Source organism: Pleurodeles waltl, chromosome 5, assembly GCF_031143425.1.
Source record: "Pleurodeles waltl isolate 20211129_DDA chromosome 5, aPleWal1.hap1.20221129, whole genome shotgun sequence".
NCBI classification, from domain to species: Eukaryota; Metazoa; Chordata; class Amphibia; order Caudata; family Salamandridae; genus Pleurodeles; species Pleurodeles waltl.
Window position 1 is genome coordinate 56,596,085 of NC_090444.1, and position 14,244 is coordinate 56,610,328.

The following is a 14,244-nucleotide window of genomic DNA, read 5'->3' on the forward strand; positions in this document are numbered from 1 at the left end:
CAAGCAAAAGAAGTTAAGGCCAGGCAGAAAATCCTACATTTGCTTCGTTATACTTTTTATTGTCTTCTCCTTTCCCAGATGAGAGAACTTATTGCATATATCTAATAATAGTATGAACAAATAATCATGTTAAATTATTGTTACACTTTGAACAATCCCAATGTAATTTTGTAAGTCATTCATTTATTTGAAATTATTTAACAAACATTCAAATTGCATGAAATTACAAGCCTCCTAAAATCTCATGGAAAGTGACTTGTACAAGTAATGAAGCATAATAAACTGCAAGTACAAATTTAATATTAATGTCATCATATACTTTCCTGACATTTCAGGACCATTGGAAGAATTAAACCATTCATTATTTCAAACAAAGATATCTCAAAATTCAAATAAAAGTGCATTATATGCTAAAGTACATTTCAGATTTCAACCAACATTATCATGAAATGCTTTAAACAATAAAATGCACATTCACTCTAAACTCATAAAATACTAAAGTGCTTTAAATTGTAAAATACATGTTAAAGCTCTTTTCAAATCTTAGTTCCAAGATATCAAAATAAATCAAGTACTCTCAGTTCTTCTAACCAGGCTCCTCTTATTTTATGTTCATTATTCTCAGAAGTCTGAATACTGACAAGAAGACGAAAGCTCTTCATTTCATATATTAATACTGCTGTCTTAAAAATGAACATGCAAGTTTGCATCCAAATTTTGACTAAAAGGAGCCTTAGTTTTCATCAGTATAATTAGTCTCAACTCTTTCCTTCATAATTTTATTCCACAGTCATTTCCGCTCTCCTTTTTGCTTTTTTGCTTTTTTGCTTTATTGGTTTGATTCCAAAGTGGCTTTATTCATTGGGGTGCCCATTATGCTTCTCCCAGACATTCTCAGTTCTTTATTGCATGTATATGTTGGAGAATTCTGAGTTTTACTTTGTTTGTTGTGCTATATACATAATTTCTGTTACAAGTACATAGTAGCTCAGAGACAACGTAGTCTGTTTTACATGTAATACATTCTTTAATTTTCTGTTGTTTATTATTATACAGCTCATACCTTTGTTTGTTCACCCCATATTTACAAGTTTTACATTTTGCACATTCTCAAAAGACAGTCTTTATGAGCCAAATTTGTATTTGTTGATTTTATTGATCGCATATGTCTTTGCATCAATTTCTCTCTCTCTCTCTCTCTCTCACACACACACACACACACACACATTCACATGAGCATGAAAACAACAACAAATCCAGATGATTTCATACCAATCCCAGACACCTGAAATAGGCCAAGACATTCATGTGTATCAATACCAATAAGAACAAAGGATGCTTTTGCAATAATACATTGACCTTGGGAGGACCGGCCCCAACCAACCATCCCCTTGAATTTCCCACCCTAGAACTGGGCCTGATACCAAGACAATTATTTGTGGGAATCTAGACAAAGACACATAATCTCCAAAGAGATGCTGAGAGTCTTGAAGTCCCGAATTCTGGGCACTCACCTACAGCAGAGTCCTCTCTTTCCACTGGAAGGGCTCTGCAGACCCAAAGGAGGGCAGGGAGGAGCACAATGGTGCCTGTAGTCTTTGTTGTGGCGTAGACAGTGGTATCTGAATCTCTGCTGCACTTGTGTCTGGGATTTATGGGTTACTACAGGTAGAGAAGGAGGGGAAACTGATGCTAATCAAAACAGGCATTAGCCAATCATTGTTTAACAACTGTCCATGTGGCAGCCTCCAGCATTTTCCTGACAACGTGTCGTTTTCTTCAGTGTCTTTTGTTGGTGACTTCACCCTCCTTCTTTCTTTGCAGACTACGACAATACTGGATATCGCTGTTTTAAAATTGCTCAAGAGATTTGGATGAGCAAATAAAGGCACCGTCATCAAAGTTTATACTTGTGTTTACGGCTGAATCAGAAGTTAGGAGCAGGTCTGCGAAAACAACCTGAGGTCCCCTGGCAAACACGTGTACCTAGCCTGTGATCGGCAATGTTCACAGGCATGGGTAATGAGGGCAAGTGCCCCGGGTCCACTCTTTTAGGGCCCCAGCAATGCCCCCCCCAACAGCACCCCTCTTCAACCCGTGATTAGAAGATTATTATGCTTCTCAAGTCCCCTCTTCAGGGCGTGTCAGATAACCTCAAATGGTGATGAAGCACACAGGGCCTGATTTAAGAAGCCCTACCTCCACCTCAGCGACACCATAGCATAATGTTTTTATGCTAAGGCTGTGCTAAAGTGGCTTTTTACACGTGACATATTTAGAAAGTGGTGCAATGCATGCTTTGTGCCACTTTATAAACCCATGTACCACATTATGCCCGGCCGGGCATAATGTATGCAAGGGGGGTTGTTCCCCTGTTAGGGGGGCCAAAAACATAGTGCAAGGGTATCTAAGAGATTTCCTTGTGCCATTGTTTTGGCACTTTTAACGCCTGCTCAGAGCAGGCATTTGAACGGGGCATGCCATTGAATACAATGGGCCCCTGTGTACTCTGCATGAGTATCGCCAAGATTTTGGCGCTACTCATGCAGAGTACATCAATAGCATCAGGAATTCTGATGCTATTGCCCCCTACCCTGCGCCATGGTGCGCCGTATTTTAAATATGCTGCACACATGGTGGCAGCAGGGGGGGGCGCTAAGGGGCACAAGGAAAGTGGCGCTGCACTGGGTGCAGTGTCACCTTTCTTAAATCAGCCCCATATTTTTTAGTGCTATTTTTTAAGTGGGGATTTGAAGATATGATTATTGGAAGTTCCAAGATATGATTATTGGAAGTTCCTTACTTAATCTTGAAGAGACTGTAGCTTTTATTAACCCAATACAATGTTCACAAAAATATGGCAAGTAATGGGCAAGGCAATACAACATGTACTCTCACTGAATACCAGAAAATAAGATAACAGTAGCAAAGTGCAGCTCTTTGAAATGTTTATAGTTGTGGTATGAAGCACTGAACAAAGATACTGCTTGAATGCGACAGAAGACAGTGTGAAGTTTATATGTGCCCAGGACTCTATGAAGCAATAGCTTTATTACGGAGCAGTGATGCAACCTAATTGTACTGCCCCTCATACATGCGTATGTATTATTATGCATCCACATATAGAGCACTTTGAACCATATTGTGCAAGTCACTGAGAAAGTAAAGTGAGGTCCCCCCTTCACCTCAGTTTACAATAAAATACTACCAAACACACTGATTACTGATCCTAAGTCGCTGCTTTCACTCCCGTCTTGGTGCTTACAGTGCCAAAATGATGAAATCTAGTCTGTGCCAAGAAGACTTTCTGGAAATGGAGCCCTGATTCGTATCATGGTTCCTAGACTGTACAGATCCACAAACTGATCCATATATGGTTTTTGCACTGCCCTCTGTCTGAGCTCTGTTCCCCACTGTTTGTAGTTTCCTTGTTTCTGCTGTTGTGCCTTCTGGCTTCTTTAGTCTTTGCTTCTCCAAGCCCCAGTGCAGCCTCCCCTCACGCTGTATGTGGTAAAACTGGGCTGATTGCAGAAGCCCCATCACTTTTTGTCCCCTTTTTTCACTCATACTGGTGTTTTAATGACTCTGATGGTGCCATGGGCACTGCTAAACAGTCCCAGGTCTTGTGCTCTTATTAAAGTGGCATATGCAAATTAGTTCGATTATAAATGTGTGTACCAACCTACCTAAAATTCCCTAGTATATGGTAAGGCATGTTGGTTTAGGGTCCCCAGGATAGATATCACACCCATAGGTGTACTGCTGTGGTGTCCAGTGCCATTTTAAATGAAGGCCTGCCTTGCTGGCTGCTTTTAATTCTAAATTCGACTTTGGAATTTAAAGTTCTTCCATAGTACCCAGCTACCTTTATTTACATATAAGTCACCCCTAAGATATGCCCTGAGTTCCCCCGGAGTTGGATGCAGTATAACTATAAGCAGGGACTGTATAAAAGATGCTTTATAAGCCCCAGTGAGGGACAAATAGCCAAAGTTGTTTTCCCCTATTGTAGTGAGTGGGCTTAATAAAGTCTTATTTTCCATAGGAAGGAGCTACATATAGCAATTTGGTATAAAATTAAAATCCAACAACTCCAACAACTTGCCACTGTTGAATTTAATATAACTTGCACAGGGAAAGATATTCAGAACTCTTGCTAAAAGTTACCAATGTCAGCCATGTAGTGCCCTTCTCTGATTGGTCAGCCTCTGTGTAGGAGGCTGGCCTGGCTTATATTGGGTACCAATGGTACTTACACCCTGTGCCAGGTCCAGTTATCCCTTATTAGTAGATTAGTAGTGTTCTAGCAGTTTAGGCTGATAGAGGTAGCTATAGAAGAGCAGCTTAGGCTGAACTAGGAGACATGTAAAGCTCCTACTATACCACTTATATCATAAAGGTACTATGGCCCTCATTACAACCCTGGCGGTCAAAGACTGGCAGTGCAAACCATGAGATTACGACCGCGACGGAAGCATCGCGGTCGCAGCGCCGGGACCGGTGGTTTCCTGCACTTTGGTCCCGGCGGTTGTAATCCCCCAGGGCAGCGCAGCTTGCAGCGCTGCCCAGGGGATTATGAGTCCCCCTCCCGCCAGCCTTTTCATGGAGGTATGAACTGCCATGAAAAGGCTAGCGGAAAGGGGAGTCTGGGGGCCCCTGGGGGCCCCTGCACTGCCCATGCCTTTGCCTTTGGCATAGGCAGTGCAGGGGCCCCCTGGTATAGCCCCGTGAAGCTTTTCACTGTCTGCATGGCAGACAGTGAAAAGCGCGACAGGTGCAACTGCACATGTCGCACTGCCACAACAACACCGGCTCCATTTGGAGCCCGCTCCCGTGTTGCAGCCTAGATCCCCGCTGGGCCGGCGGGCGGAAACAAGGGGATCTCCAAATAGGCGCTGCGGGAGTGCGGCCGCATCGGCGGCTGCCGGGCGGTTTCAACTTGGAGGGCGGCCCTTGCCGCCAGCCAAAGTTGAAATGACGGCCAACATCATAAGAAAGACAATACTCAGAGTTACTAAAAATAAAGGTACTTTATTTTAGTGACAATGTGCCAAAAATATCTCAGAGGATATACTCCCGCAGAGAGTGTTAGAAAACACTAAGGGTGTCCAAGATACCCCTCCCCAAGACTCTGGAAAGTAGGAGTAAAGTACAACTATTTCTCAAGAAACACACTAAAGTTGTGATAGAGTATTTTGCAAGGTCCACAACAGACTGCAAAGCACTGAAGACGGATTCCTGGACCTGAGGACCTGCAAAGGAAGGGGACCAAGTCCAAGAGTCGTGAAAGTGTCCAGAGGGGGCAGGAGCCCACGAAACCCCGGATGAAGGTGCAAAATGGCTGCCTCCGGATGGAAGAAGCTAAAGATTCTGAAACAACAAAAGGTGCTAGGAACTTCTCCTTCATGCAGAAGATGTCCCACGGAGTGGTGGAGGATACAGAGTTGTTTCCTTGGAAAAATACTGCAAATAAGCTTTGCTAGCTGAAGAGTCGCGGTTGAAGAAAAAGTTTGCTGCGCGGGCCCAGGAAGGACCAGGATGTCGCCACTTGGGAGAGGAGACGGATGGGGCCCTCAGCAACGTAGAGAGTCCATGCACAAGAAGGTAACACCCACAGAAGTACTTGAACACGGGTTCAAGAAGTCTGAACATGGCGGTCGTCTCAACACAGCAGAAGAGGGTCCCACGACACCGGAGATCAACTCAGGGAGCTGTGCATCACAGGACAGAGTACTGCAGACCAAGGCTTGGTTGTGCATGCAGGATTTCTTGGAAATGTGCACAGAAGCCCTTGCAGCTGCAGTTCACGTGGTGCACAGGATTACTGTCTGACGAGGGGAGGCAAGGACTTACCTCCTCCCAATTGGACAGTTGGACCACTGGACAGTCTGGGTCACTTGGGTTCACTACCTGTGTTCCAGGGGCCACGCTTGTCAGGATGAGAGGGGTCTCAGAGTACCAGTGAAGTTTGGTGCCTGCTGAAGCAGGGGGAAGATTCAGTCGAGCCACTGGAGATTTCTTTGTGGCTTCCAGTGCAGGATGAAGGCAGGGAGCCCCCAAAGCATTAACCACCAGGAAACCGTTGAGAAAGCCTGCAGGATTAGGCGCTACAATGTTGCTGGTAGTCTTGCTACTTTGTTGCAGTTTTGCAGGCATACTGGAGCAGTCAGCGGTTGGTCCTTGGCAGAAGTCGAAGAGAGAGGTGCAGAGGAACTCTGATGAATTCTTGCAAGTCGTTATCTGAGAAAAAGCCCACTGGAGAGACCCTATTAACCCTCAGAGGAGGATTGGCCAGCTAGTCAGGTAAGCACCTATCAGGAGGGGTCTCTGACGTCACCTGCGGGCACTGGCCACTCAGAGGCCTCCAGAGTGCCCTCACACCTCTGGATCCAAGATGGTAGAGGTCTGGGACACACTGAAGGAGCTCTGGGCACCACCCCTGGGGTGGTGATGGACAGGGGAGTGGTCACTCCCCTTTGCTTTGTCGAGTTTCACACCAGAGCAGGGACTGGGAGTTCCCTAAACCAGTGTAGACTGGCTTATGCAAGGAGGGCACCATCTGTGCCCTTCAAAGCATTTCCAGAGACTGGGAGAGGCTACCCCTCCCCGGCCTTTAACACCTATTTCCTAAGGGAGAGGGTGTAACACCCTCTCTCAGAGAAAATTCTTTGTTCTGCCTTCCTGGGACTGGGCTGCCCAGACCCCAGGAGGGCAGAACCCTGTCTATGGGGTGGCAGCAGCGGTAGCTGCAGAGAAAAACCCTAGAGAGCTGGTTTGGCAGTACCCTGGGTCCGTAGTGGAGCTCCGGGGATGCATGGAATTGGCACCCCAATACCAGATTTGGCATGGGGGACAATTCAATGATCTTAGACATGTTACATGGCCATATTCGGAGTTACCATTGTAAAGCTTGATAGAGGTATTAACCTATATGTAGTGCACGCATGTAATGGTGTGCCCACACTCACAAAGTCCGGGTAAATGGCTCTGAACTATATGGGGACACCTTTGCTACTGCAAGGGTGCCCTCACACTTAGTAACTTTACACCTAACCTTCAGAAAGTGAAGGTTACACATATAGGTGACTTATAAGTTACTTAAGTGCAGTGAAAATGGATGTGGAATAACTGGTGCGTTATTTCACTCAGGCTGCAGTGGCAGTCCTGTATAAGGTTTGTATGAACTCCCTATGGGTGGCAAAAGAAATGCAGCAGCCCATAGGGATCTCCTGGAATCCCAATACCATGGGTACCTAGGTACCATATATTAGGGAATTATAAGGGTGTTCCAGTGTGCCAATTAGAATTGGTAAAAGTGATCACTAGCCTATAGTGACAATTTTAAAGGCAGAGAGAGCATAAGCACTGATGTTCTGGTTAGCAGAGCCTCAGTGACACCGTTATTCACTACACAGGTATACACATTCATGCCACAAACTATAAGTACTGGGGTGCTGGCTAGCAGGATCCCAGTGAGACAGGCAAAAACAAACTGATATACATGTAAAAATGGGGGTAAAATGCTAGGCAAGATGGTACTTTCCTACACAACCCCCCGCCCAAACGAGGGACAATAAGGCTAACCTTGCCCAGATGAGTCTTCATTGTCTAAGTGGAAATATCTGGAGAGTCCATCTGCATTGGAGTGGGTACTCCCATGTCTATATTCCACTGTATAGTCCATTCCCTGTAGGGAGATGGACCACCTCAACAATTTAGGGTTTTCACTTTTCATTTATTTAAGTCATAATAGAGGTTTGTGGTCTGTCTGAACAATAAAGTGAGTACCAAAGTGGTATAGTCTCAACATTTTCAGGGCCCAGACCACAGCAAAGGCCTCCCTCTCTATGGCAGACCAACACTTTTCTCTAGGGGTCAACCACCTGCTGATAAAAGCAACGGGTTGATCCTGGCCCTCATTGTTAAGCTGTGATGGAATTGCCCCTACCCCTAATTCAGAAGCATCAGTCTGAACTATGGATTTTTTGGAGTAACAATTGCTTTTTAGGACAGGTGCAGACCACATGGCCTGTTTGAGCTCATCAAAAGCCTTTTGACAGCTAAGTGTCCATAATACCTTTTTAGGCATCTTTTTGGATGTGAGGTAATTAAGGCGGGCAGCTATAGTGCCATAATTCTTAATGAACCTCCTATAGTATCCTGTGAGGCCTAGGAAGGCTCTCACCTGGGTTTGCGTTGTAGGGGGATACCATTCCATAATGGTTTGGATCTTCCCCTGCAGTAGTGCAATCTGTTCCCCACCTACCAGGTGGCCCAGATAAACCACTTTCCCCTGCCTTATCTGGCACTTTGAGGCCCTGATAGTGAGGCCTGCCTTTGGCAGGGCCTCCAAAACTTTCCACAGGTGGACTAGGTGATTATCCCAGGTATAGCTAAAGACAGCTATATCATCTAGACATGCTGCACTAAAGGCTTCCAATCCTTGGAGGACTGTATTCACCAACCTTTGAAAAGTGTCAGGTGCATTTTTCAATCCAAAGGGCATAGCAGTGAACTGATAGTGCTCTCCAATGGTTGAAAATGCCGTTTTAGGTTTAGCATCTTCGGACAACTTAATCTGCCAATACCCTGCAGTTAAGTCAAAAGTGCTTAGATACTTGGCAGAAGCCAGTGTATCTATCTGCTCATCTGCCCTGGGTATAGGGTGAACATCCATTTTGGTTACTTGATTGAGACCCCTATAGTCCACACAAAACCTCATTTCATTTTTACCATCTTTACTGTGAGGTTTGGGGACAAGTACTACTGGGCTAGCCCAGGGACTTTCAGAAGGTTCAATCACTCCTAGATCTAACATTTTCTGTACCTCTTGTTTAATGCAATCTCTGACATGGTCAGGCTGCCTATAAATCTTACTTTTGACAGGTAAACTGTCTCCAGTGTTGATTGTGTGCTCACACCAGGTAGTTGTACCTGGAATCAGTGAGAAGAGGTCAGAGAATTGATCTAGGAGATTTATGCAGTTGTCCTTCTGCTCAGCAGTAAGGCAATATGCTAACACAACTCACTCCACTAAGCCATCAGCTTCAGTGGTGGAGAAGAGGTCAGGGAGAGGGTCACTCTCTTCATCCTGCCCCTCATCAGTGGCCATGAGCAGGGTTAAGTCTGCCCTGTCATAATAAGGTTTCAGGCGACTGACATGAAGCACCCTAACGGGACTTCTGGAAGTGCCCAGGTCTACCAAATAGGTGATCTCACCTTTTTTCTCCACAATGATATGGGGTCCACTCCATTTGTCCTTGAGTGCTCTTGGGTGTCACAGGCTCCAATACCCACACCTTCTGTCCTGGGTGGTACTGAGTCAGGACAGCATTCTGGTCATGCCATTGCTTTTGGAGCTCTTGGCTGGCCTGAAGGTTTTTACTGGCCTTTTTCATGTACTCAGCCATCCTAGATCTGAGGCCAAGTACATAATCCACAATGTCTTGCTTGGGAGCTTTTAAAGGCTGTTCCCAACCCTCCTTCACAAGAGCAAGGGGACCTCTTACAAGGTGTCCAAAGAGAAGTTCAAAGGGGCTGAAGCCCACTCCTTTCTGGGGTACCTCCCTATAAGCAAAAAGGAGGCATGGCAACAGGACATCCCATCTCCTCCTGAGTTTTTCAGGGAGTCCCATGATCATGCCTTTGAGACTTTGATTAAACCTCTCAACCAGACCATTTGTCTGTGGATGATAAGGAGTAGTGAACTTGTAAGTTACACCACACTCCTTCCACATAGCATTGAGGTATGCAGACATGAAGTTTCTACCTCTGTTTGACACCACTTCCTTAGGGAAACCCCCTCTGGAAAATATTCCCAGGAGGGCTTTTGCCACTGCAGGAGCTGTAGTGGTTCTTAAGGGTGTAGCTTCAGGATACCTAGTGGCATGGTCCACTACCACAAGGATAAATCTATTGCCTGAAGCTGTTGGAGGGTCAAGGGGGCCAACAATATTAACCCCTACCCTCTCAAAGGGCACCTCAACCACTGAAAGTGGAATTAAGGGGGCCTTAGGTGTGCCACCAGTCTTGCCACTGGCTTGGCAGGTCACACAGGAGCGACAAAACTCCTTGGTGTCCTCTGACATATGAGGCCAGTGAAACAATGGAACCAGTCTGTCCCAAGCCTTACTTTGGCCCAAATGCCCAGCCAAAGGAATATCATGAGCCAAAATCAGATGAAACTCCCTATATTGCAAAGGGATGATAAATCTCCTGGCAGCTCCAGGCTTAGGGTCCCTTGACTCAGTATAGAGGAGTTTATCTTCCCAATAGACTTTATGGCTATCAGTGATATCCCCATTCTGGTGTTTGACAGCTTGCTGTCTTAAACCCTCTAGTGTGGGACAGGTCTGCTGTGCCACACTCAGCTCTTCCCTAGCAGCCCCCCTGCACCCAAAAGCTCACCAGTGTCTGCTGCCAGCTCATCTGGTGTAGGTTCTGCACAGGGAGAGGACTCCTCTTACTCAAAATGAGAATCATCTGGAGAGGGAGGGATAGTGGGCAAGGATTTACCCTTTCTACCCCTGGCTTTTGGGAGCACTTGGTCCTTTTTTCCAGGATCCGAGGTTCCCTGTCCTCCTTGCTTCTGGGCCTGAGCCCTTGTGAGAGCAAATATATGCCCTGGAATGCCCAGCATTGCTGCATGAGCTTCCAACTCCACTTCAGTCCAAGCTGATGTCTCCAAATCATTGCCTAGTAAGTAGTTTACAGGTAAATCAGTGGCTACTATAACTTTCTTTGGACCAGTAACCCCCCTCCCCCCCCAGTTGAGATTCACAACAGCCATGGGGTAGCTAAGAGTGTTGTTATGAGCATCAGTCACTTGGTACTGCTGACCAAGTAGGTGTTGTTCAGGGGCAACCAGTTTCTCAATCACCATAGTGACACTGGCTCCTGTATCCCTGTAGGCCTCAACCTCAACTCAATTTTTTAGAAGTAGTTGCTTGTACTTACCCATATTAAGGGGACAAGCAACCAAGGTGGCAAACTCAATACCACCATCAGAGATTAAAAAAGCCTCTGTAGTCTGCCTAAAAAGACCAACCCCAACTACACTACCAATGGTGATCCCAGCTACACCCTTCGATTGGCTATTTGTAGTGTTCTTCCCACCACCACTGCTATTACTAGGGGCACTAGAGGACGCAGTTGGAGTTGTGGTAGTGGGAGCCTTGGTGTTTTTCTTTGGACAAGTGGAATCACTTGCCCAATGGCCTTTACTTTTACATAAATAACACCATGGCTTCTTTTGATTGTTTGAAGAGGATTTGGACACACCTCCCCCAGAGGATATTTGTGGGCCTGATGAAGACTCAGAATTATTTTTATCTTTGTTCCCACCCTTGTCAGAAGACTTACCATCCTTCTTCTTGCCATCCTTGTCACCACCTGTATGGGCTTTCCTGCTCACTCTTGTTCTGACCCATTTGTCTGCCTTCTTTACCAATTCTTGGGGAGAGGTCAGATCTAAGTCTACCAAGTATTGATGCAACAAGTCAGACACACAATTATTCAAAATCTGCTCTCTCAAAATAAGATTATACAGGCTTTCATAGTCAGTCAACTTACTGCCATGTAACCATCCCTCCAAGGCCTTCACTGAACAGTCTACAAAGTCTGTCCAGTCCTGAGAGGACTCTTCTCTGGTATCTCTGAACTTTATCCTGTATTGTTCAGTGGTTAAGCCAAATCCATCTAAGAGCGCATCTTTCAAAACTTTGTGGTTGTTGGCATCACTCTCCCTGACCATAAGGAGTCTGTCCCTACCTTTGCCAGTGAAAGATAGCCACAAATTAGCAGCCCACTGCCTTTGAGGGACCAACTGTACCATACAGGCCCTCTCAAGTGCAGAAAACCACTTGTTTATGTCATCCCCCTCCTTGTAAGGGGGGCAATCTTGTGCAGGTTCCTTGAATCTGTTTCTCTAACAGGATGACTATCAAGATTGCTGCTGCTGCCACCATGGGGTACTAACCCCAACTTCTGTCTTTCCCTCTCTACATCTAGGGATTCCATTTCCAAAGCCAACTGCTGCTGTCTTAGCTTCAGTCTGGCCTCTTCCAACCTCAGCTTTATGAGTTCCCTGTCTAGGGTGGTATCCTTAGGGTGGGAGATTTGGGAATTCTAGGACACAGAGGTAATGTGAGAATTAGCAGAAGTGGACCTTTCCCTCACTACCTGAACCCTAGTGACCTGGCCTTTTGGAGTGAAAGGTGCCCTACTGATGTGTGACCCCCTCCCACTACCAGCTTCACTAGGTGGCCTGATAACTGGACGGTCTTTGGAAGTACCCTCCCCAGAGTCCTCAGGGGCCTCCCCTGATTCTACATGGGTACCCCCCTCCTCTACCTCCTGATGCTGGGTTTGACCAGTCTGGTTCTGGTCACTTTCAAGGAGAAGGCTAAGAATGAGATCTTTGGTAGGGTTCTTACCAATCCCTAAACTCCTTTCTATACAGAGACCCCTCAAACTTTTAAAGTTTAAATTGTCTGCACAACTTTGGGAGTGGCCTCTACTACAGACATAGTTGAAAGAAAGAGTTTAGGGGAGAAAGAAAACGTTTAGAAAACTTTTAAAGAAATGAGAAAAACTTTTTCAAACTTTTTTGAAACTTCTTAGAAAGTTTGTAGAGAGAAAGTAAGACTGTTAAGGTTAACAGTGTATATTTCTAAGTATTTAGAATATGGTTTTCTTATGAAAATCACCAATGACAAAGTGGTAAAGCAGTTACAAGTACTTATCCCCCTGCTGCACCACCAATGTAGGAGGCTGGCCTGGCTTATAGTGGGTACTAAAGGTACTTACACCTTGTGCCAGGTCCAGTTATCCCTTATCAGTAGATTAGTAGTGTTCTAGCAGCTTAGGCTGATAGAGGTAGCTATAGCAGAGCAGCTGAGGCTGAACTAGGAGACATGCAAAGCTCCTACTATACCACTTATATCATATAGGTACTATATCATAAGAAAGACAATACTCAGGGTTATTAAAAATAAAGGTACTTTATTTTAGTGACGATGTGCCAAAAATATCCCAGAGGATATACTCCCTTAGGAGGTAAGTAAAATACACAAAATATACACACAAACCAAAATCAGGTACGTATTACAGTCAGAAAGTAGTGCAAACACTGTAGAATACAATAGGATGCTATAGGCCTAGGGGCAACACAAACCATCTACTAAGAAAGTGGAATGCGAACCACAAATGGACCCCTAGGCTGGTGTAGTGTGTAGAGGGTCGCTGGGAGTGTAAGAAAACACTAAGGATGTCCAAGATACCCCACCCCAAGACCCTGGAAAGTAGGAGTAAAGTACTACTATTTCCCCAGAAACACACTAAAGTCATGATAGAGGATTTTGAAAAGACCACAATAGACTGCAAAGCGCTGAAGATGGATTCCTGGACCTGAGGACCTTCAAAGGAAGGGGACCAAGTCCAAGAGTTGCAAAAGTGTCCAGGGGGGGGCAGGATCCCACTAAACCCCGGCTGAAGGTGCAAAATGGCTGCCTCCAGATGGAAGAAGCTGAAGATTCTGTAACAAAAAAAGATGCTAGGAACTTCTCCTTCATGCAGAAGATGTCCCATGGAGTACTGGAGGATGCAGAGTTGTTTCCTTGAAAAATACCGCAAACAAGCCTTGCTAGCTACAAGAGTCGCAGTTGAAAAAAAAGGGTGCTGCCCAGGCCCTGGAATGACTAGAATATCGCCACTTGGGAGAGGAGACAGAGGGTGCCCTCAGCAACATAGAGAGCCCACACACAAGAAGGTAGTACCGGCAGAAGTCCTTGAACTTGGGTTCAAGAAATCTGAACATGGCAGTCATCTCAACACTACAAAAGAGGGTCCCACGACACCGGAGATCAACTCAGTGAGCTGAGCATCACAGGGCAGATTACTGGGGACCTAGGCTTGGCTGTGCATGCAGGATTTTGTGGAAATGTGTACAGGAGCCCTTGTAGTTACAGTTCACACAGTGCACATGATTACTGTCTGGCGAGGGGAGGCAAGGACTTACCTCCTCCAAATTTGGACAGTTGGACCACTGGACAGTCTGGGTCACTTGGGTCTACCACCTGTGTTACAGGGGCCACATTCTTTAGGATGAGAGGGGTCCCAGAGTACCGGTGACGCTGAAGTTTGGTGTCTGCAGAAGCAAGGGGGAGATTCCGTCGTCCCACTGGAGATTTCTTTTTGGCTTCCAGTGCAGGATGAAGGCACACAGCCTCCAAAGCATGCACCACC

The 14,244-nt window shown here is 45.8% G+C and overlaps 1 protein-coding gene across 1 annotated transcript in view; it reads right to left on the reverse strand.

The window, feature by feature from the left end:
• Window positions 1-1,626, reverse strand: part of LOC138296982 (WAP four-disulfide core domain protein 8-like) — a 158,438-nt gene extending 156,812 nt beyond the window's left edge. The window contains exon 1 of the mRNA XM_069236499.1: window positions 1,515-1,626. The gene's annotated coding sequence lies outside the window, so the exon portion shown is untranslated. The remainder of the gene's footprint in view (window positions 1-1,514) is intronic.
• Between the last annotated feature and the right edge of the window lie 12,618 nt (window positions 1,627-14,244).